This window comes from Lutjanus erythropterus, chromosome 9 (genome assembly GCF_056507025.1).
Source record: "Lutjanus erythropterus isolate fLutEry1 chromosome 9, fLutEry1.hap2, whole genome shotgun sequence".
NCBI lineage: Eukaryota > Metazoa > Chordata > Actinopteri > Lutjaniformes > Lutjanidae > Lutjanus > Lutjanus erythropterus.
This window is the reverse complement of record NC_139325.1, coordinates 37,239,157-37,258,093: the sequence shown is the minus strand read 5'-3', so window position 1 is coordinate 37,258,093 and position 18,937 is coordinate 37,239,157. Positions and strand designations below refer to the sequence as shown.

Genomic DNA, 18,937 nt, shown 5'->3' with positions numbered 1-18,937 from the left:
TGAGCGCCCCCTGGTCCACCTCGGTGCCCGGGTTCCCATGCAGCCGACGGAATAAGAAGAGAGAGGGATGATGGAGGGGGGTGGAGGTGGAGTTGGTGGAGGAGGAGGGGGGGTGGCTGGATGGTGCACACAGCCTATTGTGCCCGGTCCTTAGCCCATTAGCCACCACCAACCACTCAGCTTTCCCAAGAGCGGCTCGAGGCCTGCCTGCCTGCGTGGACTCGGTAACCAGGCATCGGCGCGGGTGCGAGGAGGGGAGGACAGAAACAGTAGCCGTATTTAGAGTTTGATCTCCAGGAAAGCGTCCAAAATTTGGAGAGAAAGAGAAAGGGGAGCCCGGGACATTGGTAGGCAGAGAGAACCCCCCGACAACAAACCGGGGGCTGACAAAGTTGTCTCTTTGGCAGTCGCGCCTCCTATTGAAGCAGTAATTTATTCAAAGGAGATTTTTATCCCCGCGATCTGATTATTATGATAATCAAGTGACCCAGACCCCCTTTCTTGGCTCTTGTCTGCGGGCTCTGGGCTCGGCGGTGACAGTAAAAGCTGATTTGCACGGTCTTCACCCCCCTGGTCACATTCCTGGACTCCTCTGTATCAAAGACGTACACAATGAGCATAGTGGATGTGCGCACTTGATCCAGGCGCATGAGCGGAGGCCGCAGTCTCCGCCGGGGGCTTTGTGTCAAACGAATACTAGTAGCCAGACAAGATTACACGAAACTTTTTATAATCCCACATGGGCCAGAAACGAGGCTCAAAACGACACACTTGATGAGTGAAACTGGAGCCACAATAGAGGCAGCAGAGAGGATGCTGCGTGTGTAGAGGTGTCAATTTATGCGTAATTAGGGAATTAATCAAGAATCTGGTCATCAGATTTGATGGTAAATGAGGCTGGATGGAAATGTGTCATAATTCTGTTTGGTTTGGTCTTAAATATGAAATAAACTGAATAAATCCAACATGAATTCAGTTTATTAGTCTTCAGGATTGTGATCCATAAGAGCAGAGAACTTGAGCAGCATCCATCCATGCGTATTCACGACCACGTCTGCTTTCATATTTCAGAGGGTGGAGACAAAAACAGACCTGCATCGTGTCATAAAGGGGAGGGCCTTGGTGGCGGTATATGTTTTTAGAGCAGGCATGTTTTAAGTTCATATTGCATCTGACGCGAGGGGATGGCGAGCGGTGCGAGGGACGGCGCGGGCAGAAGGAGCAGGAGGAGGAGGAGAAGGAGGAGGGGGGGAGGCGAGATCCACCTCCGCGGGAAATAATGGGGATGATAATAAAACAGGGGGAAAACCCGTCCGAGGGAACGAGCTGAATGGATGGAGCCACAGAGACGTCACGGCCAGCCGCAGCCATGAAGACTGAGCGCTCCAGCCTCCGGCAGCTCACTCCGTCTCCATCTCCCGAGCTGCTCGCTTCTCGCTTCTGGAGCGCGGACGCCGCAGAGACTCGCAGACGACGACGGCGTGAGTATGAAGTATTAAAGCTGTGTTTTCTTCATAAATGCGAAGGCAGGTGCGGAATATTCGGCTAAAAAGCACACGGAGGAAATCGCGTTTGCATCCGCGTCGCCAACCTGCACACATAACGGAGCAGGATGCGTGTGTGTAGTCTGGATGTGGCAGCAGCAGCAGCAGCAGCAGCAGCAGGCGAATGTGGGCTATGGGTGTTTGAGCAGCAGGTCTTCATCTGTAAATCTGATATATTTTCTTATTTCTGTCTCTTCTCTGTCTTGATGTCTGAGAAGTGTAAAGTAGGGGGTGATTTTTCATTCAGAATGGCAGCTGGTGAGAGCGAATAGGAGGTGAAGCATTGCTCAGCACAAAATATGCACATTTTGTCTTTTATTAAATGCTCAATTTTCAAATTGGCTATAGAGGTAGAATAATTCTAATTATTTTGTGAATCACAGGGAGTATGGAGTATTGTCCAGGCCCAGTGAAGGGTCACAGATGGACATGCAGAAACAAGCTGCACTCTGCTTAAATGATGAAATACATGAGTGTGAGAGCAACTTGTAATTAGACTTGCTTTGGCTGAGAACTCTCCTGTTTCACAGCCTCAATGACGCATTGTGTACAGGGTTCATATGCGCCATTCATTCACACGGAGCCACAAAGGCCAAAAGGCGCTTCCAGCCCTGATTTCAGTCCTCATACACACCTCCAGGCACTTAGCAGGGTCACTTCTCCACCTCTGCTCGCTGTAGCAGCGAGTCAGGCAACATATGGCACCAAAAAAAAACAAAAAAAAAAACAGATCCAACATGACACGATCAGGGGACAAAAAGAGTGGAACCTTTTTTTCCCCCTGTCTTTCTTTTTTCTGCCCCCCTCAAATTAAGCTCTTGCAGGACTCTGTGTGGCCATGTGGCTCAGATATGAGGATTACCAGCAGACAGGCCTGCAATGCATGCGTAATAAGACAAAGTGGTGGCGTTCACACCCATAGCTGGCGGATAAAGGGATCACAAGGCCAAATATCCAGTCCACACGTGTGCGCAGAGTACGAGGCCTGTGCCGAGAACACGTGTGTGCCCACCGGACAACACCGAGAGGGGGGGGGGGACGGTGCCCGTGTGGAGCTTTGAGAGGGAGTTGAAGCAAAATATTACAAAAAAATCTGGGATTATGCAACGTTTCACATGATGAACATTAGAGTATTAACGTGTGTGTGTGTGTGTGTGTGTGTGTGTGTGTGTGCACGCAGGGGTCAGTGTGTGAGCAGAGGCAGGTGGAGAATCTGGAAAATGGGATATTTGCAAAAAATCTTAAAATTTGGAATTTGATTTTTAAAATTTAGGTTAAACTATTTTATGATATTTACTAATTTATGAATTAAATTTATTATTTATTGAACTAGTTGCACCACACAAGCAGCACACTCTCACACAAACACACACACACAAACACACAGGGAGAAGTTGTGTGTGTGAGTGTGTGTGTGCCACTGCAGTGTATTTTAAAAAGAATTATTCCTTTATGTTCAAACATAGATTGGAGGTTGTTCATTATGTTATTATGACAAATATGCAGTGAGAATACACGCGGGCTGATGAAGCATCACACGCTCCTCACGACTTAAGTCTGCACCTTTTCACGCCCATCATCATCATCATCATCATCACTCATCTTTTTAAAGCCAGTTTTCATTGTGGCAGCAGGACGCAGTTTGCTGACGGTCTTTACTCTCTGATCGGAGGCTGCTGTATGTAAAATGGGGTAATTTGGCTCCTCGGTGCTGTAGAGTCCATCAGAAGAATAAAATGATCGTCTCTTTTTTCCAGGGATCCCTGGAGAGACATTCAGCGGCCTCACAACACGTGGCTTACTGTAGGTAATATTGGCTACCGGCTCTGCTCTCACTGTCACCTCACACACAGGCTTCCGTAGTCAGGTTTTGGGTAGTTTTAAGCAATAATGTATTTTATATTTTCAGAGATATTAAGAGCATGATCTATAGTCAGATGTACACAGTAAAATATACACAATATACATAATAGTTTTAAGACAGAATCATATTTGATATACGCGAGAATTGTTTCTAAAATGCAAACATGAGTTAAAAATTAATAAACAGCTACAGCAGAACATGATGTCATTCCAGAAATTATGATATTATTTTTTTAAATTCATACAATATCAGAGGTGTTCAGCAGGTACAGCTTTATTACAAACAGGACGTGTTTAAAATTAATGAAGTGATTTCTACAACTGTGGTTTTCAGCTAAACAGCTCAGCTTCAGCTGAACACTTTGCGTATGTGTGTGTGTGTGTGTTCCTCACACACACGCAATGTATTGTGTGCCATCAGGCCCACAGATTCACCTCAGTGTGCCGCTTCCAGTCAGGTAATTTCAGAAACACACGGATCCACCTTTAAAATGTCGTGCGTAAAATAGTTTATTTTGTGCGTAAAACTCGTGCGTAATTGCCTTTGTTGCATCAAAATGCAGCAATTCAACCTCTGTCATAAAATGGCGGTAAAATGAAATGATTTCACCACGTGGTTTTAATCAGATGGGAACCAATGAGATTTTATAATAGGAATCAATTTCTTGCTAATCAGCGCTGCACTTTCGCATAAATTATTTCCAATTAGAGGCGGTGGATTTGTTGACGTCATGCACATCTTGACCAATGGCACAGCCTGATGAGGTTTGTTTAAACAGAGGAGAGAAAGAAACCGCAGATCGACCGATGCCATAAATGTGTCTTTGGTTTTGATCTGAGCTCAGGTGAGTCAGAGAAAAGAGGCCGCCGTCAGTGTGACTCTGTGAGGAGCTGTTTTAGTTTAAACTTCTGCAGAAGTGAGACACTTAAAAATCTCCTCAAGCTTCATTCTCTGACCTCACGGCGTGCAAAATTATACAGTGAAATGCATCGTGAAAGGCGAACATTGTGAGGATAAAAAAACCCCACAAGACAAATATTGAAATTGTATCAATTTATTAGAATTATATAACAGCAGCAGAGCCACGAATAAGCCAGTGTTAATGAAGGGACTATTAATGGTAATGGGGAAATAAGTGCAATCTGCATATAATTATCTTTCTCTTTATCCAGCTTGGAAATCGTGAAAATATATCAGATGTGAAAACGAGTCATAAAGCTCACAGCACAGTCTCCAGCAATTAAACATGTTAATGTTAATACTGTATCACTCCCATGCAAATTAATATCTGACGAATTACTGATGAGTTCAAACAGCAAAGTGAAGGTTTGGGAATAAACTAAAACATTTTTAAGATTTTTAAAAAACAAATTAAATAGCAATTTAAATGCTGCAGGTTGTTTTTACGCTGTAAACACTGTAAAATGGGATCACATAAAACTGATACTGAAATATGACTGTTATATAATTAGATTATTTTTTTTTACATTTTTGATATTTTGTTTTTTGCAAAAAAAATGCACATCTAAACCATTACTCCATCTGACTGAGCTATTCATGATTTTTTTTACATTTATGGCTACAGCTGAATGTGTGTGTGTGTGATTGCAATTATCTGTGTGTATGTTTTTGCCTTTATATTTAAATCTGGGTTGATAATTTTCTGTATAAACGTTAAAGTTCACACATTAGGTACGCGTGTGTGATCCAGTGCAGTAGCATCCGAGAGCTGAGGCATGTTTCTGCCATTAAAGGGCCTCGCTTTGTCCTTGTGGAAGGAAACAAAGCACCTTGACGAAGATCTGTGTTGTGGTGACAGCCTTCTGAATGGCAACAAAACACCTTTAAAAAAAAAAAAAATGACACAGATTCAGACAGTAGAAGTAGAAGAGCAGCTGTTTATTGTAACCTGGAGGGAGAACAATGCCAGTGGGATTTGTTGTTTGCTAACAGGCATGTAGCCGTCTCTGCTAACGCCTGCATGTTGCCAGCCAGGTCGTGTAGGAGTGTTCAGGTTTGGGTGTGTGTGTGTGTGTGTGTATGTATGTATGTGTGATGAAGGCCGAGTATGTTCTTTGCCTCGCCCTCCTCTGTCACTCTCCCTCTATATCTCTCCATCTTTCTGCTCTCAGTCAGTAGAGCTTTACTTGGCGGTGGCGTTAGTGGGGGAGGAGCCTGCCACAACAGGGATCTGGGCACACAGAGCAGCTTTAATTAGAAGGGGCCTTGTGCCATGTGCCACCACGGCATGTGAGAGGAGTGTGTGTGTGTGTGTGTGTGTGTGTGCGTGTGTGCTGCAGCATTGTCTATACCAGCACATGTGAGGCAGTGTTTCGTGTCTGTTTAGCTTCATTTTTTGCGTGTTTTTGTGGACATACACAGTATTTTGGTGTGAAAGCAAATGTCTATGTGTGCCTCCTGCTCGGAAAACTCCAAGTGGATGTATCTGTATCACATCATTATTCATTTTTTTTCTTTACATATGTGTATGTTACATTTTAAACCCTTCTCTGTTCACTTTGACGCCAACCTTGAGCGCCAGGCAACTGCTTTGGCATCAGATAATGTAAATGAAGACAAACCAGTTTCTTTTGTAGTCAAACAGGCAGGATCTTTTAATTTAAAAATGCATTTGGGCCGTGGCGGGGGGCGGCGTTTGAAGCCATCACCCTCCTATGGAGCCAGTCAGCGGGTAAGGCGGATGCGCCATAGGGATGGGCGCTGGGCCGGAGAAAGGGAAGGTTGGCGCCATAGCCGGTTTGGACTGGTTCGACAAGTTACGTAGATTTCTTCTTCTTCTTCTTTTTTTTTTAAATCAGTGCCTCACTGATTGTTTGACTTTGGGGAGTTTTTGATATGGAGGCACTGCTCGCAGGCCAATCAAAGCTTCCTGTGCACAAAGGGCGGTTTCTAATTGGCCGAGGCGGTTTGAGGCGGGGTGAGGGGCCACTTGGTGACGTCACAAAACGAAGGGTCAGGACATTTAAGGGCCGCTGTACGTTGAGTGAGGAAAAAAGGCCCCAAGCCAGAAGAGTAACGTCTTTGTTCGGAGTTGGTGTTAACCGCTGTCGGATCTTTTTGGATTTCAAGACTAATTTTTGATCTGAATTTAACTCCTTCCCAAGTTAGTCTGTAATCATTTCAATCATGTAAAATCAAAGAGATGTGGATATATAATAATGTTTTTATCAATAACTTTCTCCTCTGCTTATAGGTCAGAACTTGGCCCATGTTACTTCGCCTGCGACTTGAGAGGATGGGTAGCCTTAGGGGTTGGTTGTTATCTTTGGTTATCTAGCTGTATGAGTGATGTACATTCTTCATAAAGCTAGATAACCGAAAGTAACAAGAATCCCATTACGCTCCTGAAAAGGCATCAAGACCCCAAATGCGCTTCCCTCCGAAAAGACACAAACTCTGCCACAAGAACTGCAACAAGACAGAAGAAAATGGACGACATTTAAAAGGAGATGGGAGTGGACATGCATCAAAAGGTAGGGTGCACGGTTACGTGTGTGTGAGTGCATGTATGTGAGAAAAGGGCCTTTAGATAAACCCAACTTTACTACTAGGTTCTGTCAATATTTTCTGTTCTGATCCATCAACATTGAGAAATACAGAATACCATTGGCAGGCATGTAGAAATAAATGGGACATTGCCGTACATATTCCCTACAGCTCCCTGCAGCCAGTGGCAGTGATCCATAGCAGTACGGTTGGTGCAACAGGATCACTTTTAATCTAATAAGCCCCATGATCCTTGTGTGTGGGGCTGCATGCAGGGGCTTAGCCATAGTATCACATGGCCGGGAGTGACGGGCTTGCTGGAAAAGACCCGCACTGATTCACCAAAGCTGGTGGACTTTGACAAGTCGTTTAACAAGTCGCTGTTGGCTAATCAGTGTGCTAGCCAGTTCGGTCAATGCTCTATTCAGTTGGCTCCAGCTTTGGAGCTTGCATCTTTGGCATCAAGAGAACATGCAATATGAAAAGAATGTGGGCCCTTTATATCATAGGAGCTGCATACGGTGCTATGAATTATACATATGTTCTGACTTGGATGGGATTGTGTGAGTTAAGAATGCTCCCTCCGAGTTAATCCGGGCTCCCAACTCCCCGCCGGCACCTAAGCGAACAGACAAGAATTTGTTTGAGGCCAATTTTGTTAAGTTAGCCGTTGTTGATTTTTTTTTCTCCTTCCCACCTACTCCTTTCTCCCTTTTGCATGAAAAGATGTTTGATTTGGGGTCCTGGCCGTTGTTTGATTTGACGTGACAGTTGGCTTGGTTGTGAATGGGCCGTGGCAAAGCCTCCATTGCATGAGGTGCTACCATGTGGAAAGGCCTGATGGGATCTTGCTGAATGCTGCTGCTGTGTGCGCACAAGGCTCCGAGGGGGGAGTGGTCCAGGGGCAATCAAGCAGAAAGTGCCCCCAGTGACGAGATCCATGAGCGAGAGAAGGAGAACAATCTCAGCCTGAAGGTTCTTTGCCCAGGCTCATGGTGAGGAGTAATTGGTCAATCAGATCTTCAACCTCAAGGCCTCTGATGGCTGATTGTAGGTGTGATTTCTTTTCTGCCCATCAAAGCTAGAGGGTCACTCCTGCTGAGACAGGCCACTGAGGATTGTTCCCAAGGTCTCATGGCTTTGGAGCTACAAGGCTAGCACTGAACTCCAATCGTAAAACATATTCCACATAGCGGTTTGCTGTCTCAACATGGCTCAGCTTAAACACTGCCCCTGAGTTCAGATATATTCAGCTTGACATGGTACAAATTCTAAACAGTCGTGCAGGGCCAAAGTGATATTCCTAAAAGCTTGTGTGGCAACCTCACCTCGCAATGTCAATCTCTTCAAGCCCTGCAGTTGTGCCTGCCTGCCTGCCTGCCTGCCTGCTGCATTGCAGGTGCTGAGTGTGACATTTGAGCTCTGGGCTCAGCTAGCAAAAGAGAGGAACGAGGGCCTTGACAGGAAGTGACAGCCGGGGATGTCACCTTCTTGGATGGCAAAGTAGTACCTGGTTCCCTCTCTATTGAGCTGCTACCGCCACTGTCAAAGTGTGGGCAGACTTATGAGCGTGGCATGTTTGAAATCTGTTAAATTATAGATGGATGATTGTGTTTCACTAATATCCATGCGCTTGTATTGCTGCAGGTGTATTTTGCATTTATGAATTTGAACATTTAACAGGTGCAAAATGGGCAGATTTTGAGGAGTGTGAGGAGAAGTTGTCTCCTTTTGCTTCCTTTTTGTGTCAGTTACAGTGCTGGGGCTAAATGGGAACTGAAGTCTTGGACAGATTGTGTTTATACCCTAAGCAGTGCCCTGGGAGACGCATGTCATGGTGCAAATGCTTTGTGCTGGCTCTGTGTGTGGCACAGTTATATCACTAACACTTCACACTGGGGACCCCGGAGTAGAGACTGTCTTAGCTTCTGCCTGCCTGAAAATGGCACAGAGATGGGAGAGTTCCTAAAAATCACCTTAGGGCCTTTGCTCTCACTCTTTTCTGTGTCCCATGGCTATATCTGAAATAGAAAGCGAGCGCGAGGAGAAAGGGTATAGAAGGAAAGAAGGCATGAGGGGAGGGGAAAGAAGAATAGGAGGAGGAGGGTGGTGGGTTTGTCTTAGCTTTCGTGCACTAGGCAAGCAGATTTAGACTCCAAGTGTCAAATAGAAAAACAGCCATTGTGGTCGGGTCCTACTTGCCCCCCCACCAGTAGACTTTACAGTCAATAGAGCTAGTCCACTTGTCACTGAGGGACAATGCGCCCCTTTGCCTCCCTTTCACCCCTGCCGGGTCCGAGCAGCCAGACAGTTTTCTGAATAAGACCCAGTGATTCTTGCCCCCTTTTCCCTGCCTCTCTTTCTCTTGACGGAACACACCAACAGGGTTTGGAAAATGGCTTCGCTGTTGGGCTGGAGCAGAAGGCCAGACCCTGTTATTTTCTACAACATCGGCATTCCCTCCACCCCCATACGCTCACAGAGAAATGAATGTATCTTAGGCAGTTGCAAAAGTCAATGGGCCTCCCCAGACAAAGGAGATTAAGTTTGGCAACTTAGCAGTAACAGGTGTACTTTGACTGTGCTCGGACCACACGGGGGGCGACTGCCGTTGTCTGACCCATTGCTCTGTTTGCCTCCCTGTTGGTTTTGAGCTGTTTGGAGATTTGTGTTCTCAGACGACAAGAACGCTTCAGACCTTGTCAACTTAGAAGTTCTAGTCGAGAGTGTGTTTGGCCTAGCTGTCTAGCGCTGGCCTCTTATCATTTTTCCACCGTTTGAAAATGCAGCTCAGTTTTGCAACATTTCTTCACTGATTTGCCAAGTTTTCTCCAAAGGGATTCTGCAGATATCTTTAGATCTCGAGCTGTGCTCACCCAAGGGAGCGAGTTAAGGGTAAACAATGCGGGCACACAGAGGAAGAAAGAAATATCAGAGGGAGTGCGGCACAGCACTGAAGCATGAATACATTTTCACATTTAGAACTGAGACAGTGATGTTTTAAGAGGGGAAATATCTTTCAAAGAGAATGAGTGAAGCCTTTTCTATCCACACCTTCAGTATTTTCAACCACAATAAATCGAGCCATTCAGCAGCAGTATAAACAGAGACACTCTCAGAGCCAGAGCAAAACAGTGCATGCATTTGTTTGTTTCAGTCGTTAATAAAGCTTTTACCGAGAGCCTCGGTCCTCAGAAAAAGCCCATTCTGGTGAAATGACTTGGCAAAGCATCCGATGGAGAGTCTGTTCAGACTGAAGCTGCTCCCGCTGCCATTGTCTAGCTCTCTCTCACACACCTACGAGTCCAGAGTAAGCACACAATTTCATTGTTGCGTGAGCTGTTAATATCAGAGGCTTCACAATAGAGCCCATTCGCCATATTTGCATAAGGCACTTTTCCAACAAGGACCCAGAGAGGGCTTGAAAGCTGGCCCACTCCAGTGCCAATGGCAAAAAAATGTCAAGTGCCAATTAGGAGAGGTTTGCCACCATTCAGCAGTACCCCACCCCTGTAGTCCTTCCCCTCCCTGCTTACCCACCCCAACTCTCTCACACTCCAAGTCACCCCTGTTTTTACCACCTTATTCCAATTTCAGACGTAGCCTTCCCCTACTGACACCCAGAGACAAAAGCTGGCTCCCTCCTCTGCCGGCTAATGGAGGATCCTTTCTGCTGGGCTCAGAGTATTAGCAAAATCAGACAGCGTGCTCTGTTCACCGATTAGTCAGCTTTCTTTGTTGATTTCTTTGAATAGAAGGGTTCACGAACTATGCAGCCAAACCTGAGAGATATAGACTCCACCTGCTGAATATTGAACTTAGCAAGCTGGCTACATTGTGCTGCTTTGGTTTTAGACTCGCAGGTTTGCACGGGCAGGTGTGGGTAATTGAGGGAAGGATTTTGCTGAAGACAGACGCTGATTTCAAACAATTAAAAATAGTCCCTTTCATCTGATATCCACAGTGGTCGGTCTGTGTTAGTGCTACTAGCATTTAGCCACCTAATGACTTGCTTTAAGCTAGTGCTGCTTATTCTTTTGCACTGATGCACATACAAATACAGAGCATCCTATAATAAGAATGGCTGCAGTCAGGCTGTTTGAATGGAGAGCAGCACAGGCTTTGAGTCAGCTGTTAAGGCAAAAAGAAATGCTCAATAACACTACAGTAGGATTTACCAGAGCCACATCAAATTCAAGCTAGCTTAACTGAATGTCAACAGTGCTGAACAGCTGTTTACAATTCTACTGAATGCTGGAAATGGTGCATTATTTCCACTAATGCTTAACTGCAGCTGTCAGATCCAAAGTACGGGGTGACAGGAATGTGGAGCATCATCAGTGTCCTTGAATTTAAGCAACGTACTGTTTACATTCAGAGCTACAAACGGCAGCACCATCAAATAAATAAAAAAAACCTGGTGTCCTGTAAAATGACAAGGATGCAGCAAATTAAATTTCAAAAAATTAAGTCGTAGACACAATAAAAGAAGGTAATCGTGTTTGTCCAATTGGGCTACTGTTGTTTTCCACAGAGCATTTACCTAACTTACCGCCTCCTGCCACTCAAAAGGATTTTTCTCTTGTCCCTTTTTCTCTTTCATTCTTTCATTCAATCTCTGTGTCGAGTTTTTTTTTCTTTCCCACCCTTGATTCTCAGATGGTTGGATCTGATTTGCATGCATTTGCATAATGAAAGTCATTTGCATGCTCAGGGGCAGACTGTACCATGAGAACAGACATGAAAAGGTGTGTGTGTGTGCATGCGTGTGTGTATACATGCATTCGTGTGTGTGCATGGCTTGCGTTCATATGCTTCCGTGAACTGTACATGTGTGTTTTGATGGATAAACCACGTTCTTAAAAATTTTCCCTCTTGCCCTCTGATTTTCCCCGTTTTCTGTGCAGGCTACCACCACCACCACCACCACGCCACTGAAGGAAAGCTGGCAAAAGGAGACTGAAAAACAGAGAAGAAGGAGGAGGAGGGGTTGCTGTTGATTCTGCCCTCCCTCTCTCCTCGCCCTCCTCTGCATCGCCTCTTCCCTCCTCCTCCTCCTCCTCCCTTCCTCCTCCGCTCCATCCTCAGCAGACTGCCCCTTTTTCCTGTACAGCGAGACGCAGCCCGCGCCACCATCTTAGAGTAACGCTGGCATGAAATGGAAGTGGGAAGACCAGCCAGTGCAGGTAACACACCAAACCCACTGCGCCCGCCATGCTGCATCCTTCCACCGGCGCCACCCGACCCTCCATCCTCTCCTCTTCCACCTCCCCGTGCCCTCGCTCCCCTTCTCCGGCGCGCTACAGCCTCCGTTTTAATCACCTCGGATATTTTTGTTAATTGCACGATTCACGAGATGCACTGATGGGTGGAGGGGAGGGTGAGTCGATGTAGGCGGAGCGTGTTTTGTATGTGTGTTCACATTAAATCACTCGGCTCTCAATGCCTCTCTCAGGAGGCTTTCAGTGGGCATCTGTCCTCTGTAGCGCCATGTTTTCTTTCCCGTTTGGGAATTCTCATGCCATCCTCACATGCGTGCCCCGACATGGCGGCGGCGGCTGCCATTTTGGAGATACGATGCAAAGCCGTGCCTTCTGGACAACGCAGAGGCACAATTCAGAACTCCATATAGTTGATCACATAGATTTGTGTACTATATTTTGATCCGATACATTGAACAGTGTAGTAGTTTTTGAATGATGGTTGTTTGCAGTCTGCTGTAAGAGGTCTTACTTTATTAATTCTCCAAAAAATCTCTTCTGTTTTTCTTCAACCCCTTAAATGAGGTCAGAAGAAATGTTAAGGTGGGCACATCTGTCGAGAGGGAAGTGATGATATCCATGGAGCACCATTCACATTCTCATACAGGAACACTGCAGCATGTAACAAAACCCACACAAAGCAGGAGAGAGATGGACAGAAAGAAATAATAGAGAGGAGATGGTGAAGAAGTGAGAAAGCGGGACCTTGATAGGCACAGTCTCAGTGCTGGAAAGCCTCTCTTTGTGCAAGTGGCCAGTGTTGGAGGGCAGTCGGTGCTCAGACAAGTCGAGTATTGTTCTCCCTGAGCGAGCTCGTTATAGCGCAGCATTATTCCAACCAGGGAGCTCCCAACTTTGAAAACCGCTTAAACCAAAACACCAATTAGCATCGGCTGGGCTTGATTAAGTAAGGCAGCCGGTAAACAATGCACGCCATTGTCCTCGCAACAGAGAGACCTCTCTTTGTTTGTGTCTGTGGTGTGGAGGTCAGAGAGACAACGTTAATGCTAACTTACAGTATGGTGGCGCTCAGTAGGGCTAGCAGAGAGACTGCTGATACCCCCTGTTGGGTCAAGGTGAGGGAAGAAAAGGAGGCTGTTGCTAAGCACCGGAAAGCATCTCTCTCTGTCCAAGGTGACTTTCCCAGTTTGTAAGAGAAAGTTAGAAAATGGCTAAAGTTTGAAAAAAAAGTGTTTAAACCTTTCTCCTTAAAATTCCACACTGATTTCCAATATTTACACAGACTAAATCTTCAGTGATACCAGTTCTCAAATTAGGTCACACCAAGCTTTTTCTGTATTTAAATTTTTGACGATGCAGCCTTTAAAAGCGGAGGCGTCGCTTGGCTTTCCTGAGAAGTGCTGTGGTAACTGTGTCAAACCCAAAGCGCACTAATCACGGCCAGGCCTCCATAAACAGGTGGTAGATTGAGCAAAGGGGGCCGGGGCCGTTCTCAATTTACTGTGTAAATTATGCAGAGCCCAAAACAATGCAAACAGTAGACAGTGGAGTGGCTGGCGTTGGCTAATGAGATGATGAGAAGCCTGGGAGGGCTGGGAGCTAGTCGAGGTGAGGGGGTGGGCACGGCCGGCAGCTTGTGTCTGGATCTGTGTGTGTGTGTGTGCCTTCATGAGAGCGTGTGTGTGTGTGAGGGTCTAGAGGAGCTTTGGCAGGGGAGCAGACACTGTCCCGTCTGCACAAACCCCATCATCAGCACCCCTCCTGCCCAGACTGAGTGCTGCAGAGGGAGGGGAGGGTTAGCAAGCAGCTGGGGCACCCTGCCCCCAATGCTCCAGCGAGAGCACCAGCCTTGGGAACCTCTGTGGCAGGGGTCCCCCCAACACTGGCACGTAGGGGCCCCCCAAAAGTCTGGCTGCAACCCCCCATTACCACCATCCCCTCCTCCCCCTTGTCTCCCCAACCACCACCACCACCCCACCCACCCTAATGTGAGGCTGGGGGCCTGGGAAGGACTTCAAGTTCATGGCCAGACCTCCTATTGAGCTGACAGCCTGACTGTTTGCTCAATTCGGCTCCCTATTCAGAGCCGTGCTGGAGGGGGGAGTGTTGAGAAAGAGCTGGAGGACGGAGGAGGGGGGTGTTGCTAGATGGGACACCGTAGCACTGTGATAGCTATTCATTCAGCAGGGGGAGACGAGTAAAGAGCGAGGGAGAGAGTGAAGAGGGATGGGGGGTTCGAGTCGGGGTGCATAAATAAAAAGTGAGGAATCCAGGCTCAAAGTTTGCTTTGAGCGGTGTGCGCCTCTCTCACACTCTTTTAGACTCTTAATTACCGGCGCCTTCCACTTTTCTCTCTCCCTTTCTCTAACTACACCCCCCCCTCCCCTCCTCATCCCCGTCACACACACACACACACACACAGACACACTCATGAACACACACACAAAATCGCAATCATTCTCATCATCCCCTCTATCCCCTGGTTTTATTAGGCCACATGCTGGGGCTGTAAATTTACCATTAACAAGCTTATTCACTGTAGTCCTCTCAACAAAACAAGACCATGATGCCAATAACTCAAAGCGACACCAATACCCGAAACTGCCTTTTATACCACCACCCTCCGCCGTCAGCCACTCCCTCCTCCCTCTTCCTGAGCCGAGTGCACCTAATGCTAAATGCCAAGTCTAACGTGATGCTTGCTAATAGCTCAGGCGATGCTAATTAGCACGATGGTTGTTGATTTCTGCCACTAAGCTGGACGGCTGCATTATCGGTTCACTCTGCACTCGCTGACCCGCTGTAATATTTTAAGTTGCTTGTCTGAGCTGCTTGAAAATGTAACAAAAAAAGAGAAGGGTTTGATAGCCTTCTGAAGTCCAACTCAGCCTAGCTTAGGGTGTGTCACATGCTTCCTCTTTGTATTAGCAGCTCGTAGCGTACCAGGCTCCTGTTAAGGCCTTTCAACTTCAGCCCCCCAATCCCCTCAGCTGGTACATGGAGCTTTGCTTACCTTGGCCAGATTTAGGACACACGAGAAATGCCCCCTGAAGTCATTTTCAGAAGTGGCAAAAGTACACACATTCTTTTACTCAAGTAGAAGTACACAGTAAAAAAGACTGTATTTTTCACTTTTATTTGACTAAAATCAACTGTACTTCTGCTTGTACCAAAGTAAAAAGTCGCCCTCTGAAAAACATTTCTACTCGCTGTTTCTGTAAAAAACTAACTGAAACTTACATTTTCTCTACGGTTGCGTCTTTCTCTCTTGTCCATACTTGCAAACCCTCTTAATTTTCTCAGGAGACTCACATTTTTCATTGGCCATTTGACCTTTTTTTCCCCTTGCATTAAGTTTTAAAGGAAAGGGACACAGCCTAATACACACTTTATTAATACACCCTTTGAAACATTAGAAAATATTTATTTTCTGTGTTATTGTGATCCAATTTGAAATTGTACTACTAGGTTGGGCTGAATGCTGTGGTCCCATTATGTTTTCCCGCTAATGATTGTCAGTTATAGGTCATTTGCAGGCATCTGTGTTACTTATTATTTTATTTTCAGTTTCGCAAAGTCAGGAAACCAAGTTTTTAAAACTTTGGGGCAGGGACCACAAACCCCAGAATGCTTTAGTGCTCAAATGCAGAGAAATCAGTCAACAATGCGGTTCCTGGTAGCCTTTGCTAGCTTGTTGCTAGTGTTATAGTTTCCAGGAAAACACATGATACGTCTGAAGGAAGTTGACTTAATGTCATGTTACTACAACTTTAATATTACCTTGTCCATGATCATAATCTCAGGTCAGATACGCTGGTTGTTTAAAAAGTGGCAGCTCCCATGATCCCACGCTGCTTCACAACATCATCAAATTACATCTGTTGTTATATTTTTAATGTGAGAGACCCCTATCAGCAGAATTCACATATTGTGTGCTAACGTACAGTAACAAAGTCTTCGTTACTTCCCACCTCTTGTTATATTTCATGTATAAAAAACAAGGACAAGCTGTCTTTTGATACACCTAAATTGGCATTCACAGTCCACTGTCTCAAATAATTGTTTTGACATTCACATGATTGGCCTCACCGTGTGTTTGGACTCACTCGGAGGAATCGAAGCAGTGTCTTAATGCCATCTCTCTCTTTGCAGGTGCATGGTGTCAGTGCAGCGGGGATCCAAAAAAGGCCGGAGCGCACAATGGAGGGATGGCGGGACTCCTCCTTCAGAGGCCGTTTGTCGCCTTTCAGCCGGGACTAAACAAGGATGATGCTGCCGATGTCTGCACGTGACTCAGTGGCGATTCCTGCTGTGACTTTGGAACATCGCCGCGCTGTTTGTACCTCATCGACGCTGCTGTGTGATGCATTATCTGACCCAACAGTCGAGCGGGACTGAAAGCCCTGCAGATCAAACATCATGGTGGACTGTGACTGTGGGAAACAAGACTCAGACAGAAGACCAGTGGCTTGAGGCGTGGACGAACTGGTCCAAAAATGTGACTCTTGTTTTCATATTTTTGAGGGTGTAGGACCCGATTTTGTAATTATTTTTCTTATATATTTGTCTATAAACAATATTACTGAGACACAGGGTTGGGTATTGAGTACCAGTTCCAAAATTACGATTCCAAAGGGATCATTAAGAAATTCTAATTTCAATTCTGCTTATCGGTTCATATACATATTTCTCTAGTTTCAAATTAAAATGAATTTGCTCTGCAAAGGATTAATCTGCTTATTATTTTCTCCATTAATTGATATATTGTATATATTGAAATGCCGTCATAATGAGCCTGAGGTGGCACCCATTTCACAATGCCAACCAACAGTACAAATGCTAAAACCGTTATTAAGGAGCAAAAAATTCTGATATTGATATATTGGCCGATAATCTTCATTTAAAATGACATCAGGGGGGCAAAACATTAAACTTTCGCTGCTATTTTTAAATTATTATTGACAAATTTATATATATATAAAAAAAACACAAATAGAATGATTTGAATTTAAAAAACCCAAAACAATCAGTCAGTATGGCTCTGGCACAAACCTCAAAAATATTAAAAATAAAATTATTCAAGCAATTAAAAGAAAAAGCAGCAAATCTTCCAATTTGTGCAGCTAGAACCATGAAATGTTTTTGCATGACAAAATAGTTGCCAATTAAAGTGAAACAAACATGTGACCTGTTTCAGCCCGCCCCCTCAAAAGGATCAGAATTGAAAATCATTAAGAACCGAAATTGATGAGCAGGATCGGAATCAGAATCGTTATAATGCAAACGATACCCGACCCCATGTAGACATGGAGCGATATACGTGTCTTCAGCTAACACATAGGTCATATATGATGAGGCGTAGCCCACGTTTAGTTCGATTTCTGTTTCGTTATAGTTGCTAGGACTCAGAAGACACGTGAATGTGAGACCCACGGCAGCAGTGAATAATACTGCACTGTGATTGGACGGCTCCGTGTGTCGGCTGACACAATGGCGAAGGAGTGAGCTGTCGTCTTTATACTCTATGCAACTGTTTTGTCATTTTTTTTTGTTGTTCTTTTTTTTTCATCATGAAAGCTAGTTGGTCTGAGCCTTTTTTCATCCTTACTCTGGATTTTTTATTTTATTCTTTTTTTTGGGCTACCAGTTTATAGACATTCCTTCAGACAACATCAAGAGAAATGTTTTTTTGAGGAGCCTACCTTCCCGTTGTTAATATACTGATACAGAAATTACAGTCAGTGTGTGTGTGTGTGTGTGTGTGTGAGTGTGTGACGGATGACAGAATACAGCTCAGTTTCATCTGTATTGAATCTCATATTTGCAGCCTTAACAGACTTTGATTTGACTGTGCAGCCACGAGCCACAGTCTCAGTAAATGTGGACTCACACATTTAATATTCCCGATGGCAGGAGCGTGTTTGATCAGCAGGAAGTGGCTGAACGGGGGGCTCATGGCTGCGTGTATACAGAACACGCCACGCTATTAAAACCTTCCCAGCAGGCTTTGAGCCGTTTGGTTCATAGCAGTTACCTGCTTGGCTGTAATGATACATCTTTGGGTGAGACATGACAAATACATTGGCTTCCAACACTGCCTTAATTTCCTGTCCTTGACATTAACACACACACACACACACACACACACACACACACACACACACACACACACACACACTCTCTCTCTCTCTCTCTCTCACACACACACACCCAAATGCAATAAAGCAAGTACTATCGCAGCCTAATTCATTCTATATTAATTTTCGGGAAGTGGCAAATTTTTTATTACGATTGATAATCTATGCAAATCTTTTAAATATTACTTTAAACAATCTATGTCTATGCAGTGCTTTTGCAATTGATTCAAGGGAGACTATCTTGGCCTAATTTAGAAAATGTATTCTTTTGATAATCATGCACATCCCAGTGCTCAAGACAATTACTTATCTGCCTGGATAAGCTTGAAATTATGTTTTTAATCTTTAGCAAAAAAAAAAAAAAAAAAAAAAAAAAAAAAAGAGTCACTCGTCTGATATCAGTCCAGAGGCATGAAAACCATGAATTGTGGTCTAAAATAATTAAATCGCTTGCACTAAATCTCTTCTTTTCCTTAAATGCAGATCAGACATACCTATTCAGCTATGCCTTTGTGTAGCTTATTGTTTTATATAAGCAGCAATGTTTGTGTTATGCAATCTAATCGCTGTGATTGAGTGTTCACCACATGTGCCTTTGTATGGAAAACTGTGTTGGAATAGTAATAAAGGTTTACATTGAAAACAATGGAAAAATGGCTGTTG

The 18,937-nt window shown here is 44.9% G+C and overlaps 1 long non-coding RNA gene across 1 annotated transcript; it reads left to right on the top strand.

Moving 5' to 3' along the window:
- Positions 1-6,744: 6,744 nt before the first annotated feature.
- Positions 6,745-18,928, top strand: LOC146322106 (uncharacterized). Its single transcript, XR_014771425.1, has 3 exons — positions 6,745-6,902; positions 11,823-12,101; positions 16,290-18,928. It is a non-coding gene; the product is annotated as an uncharacterized LOC146322106 (long non-coding RNA).
- The last annotated feature ends 9 nt before the right edge of the window (positions 18,929-18,937 follow it).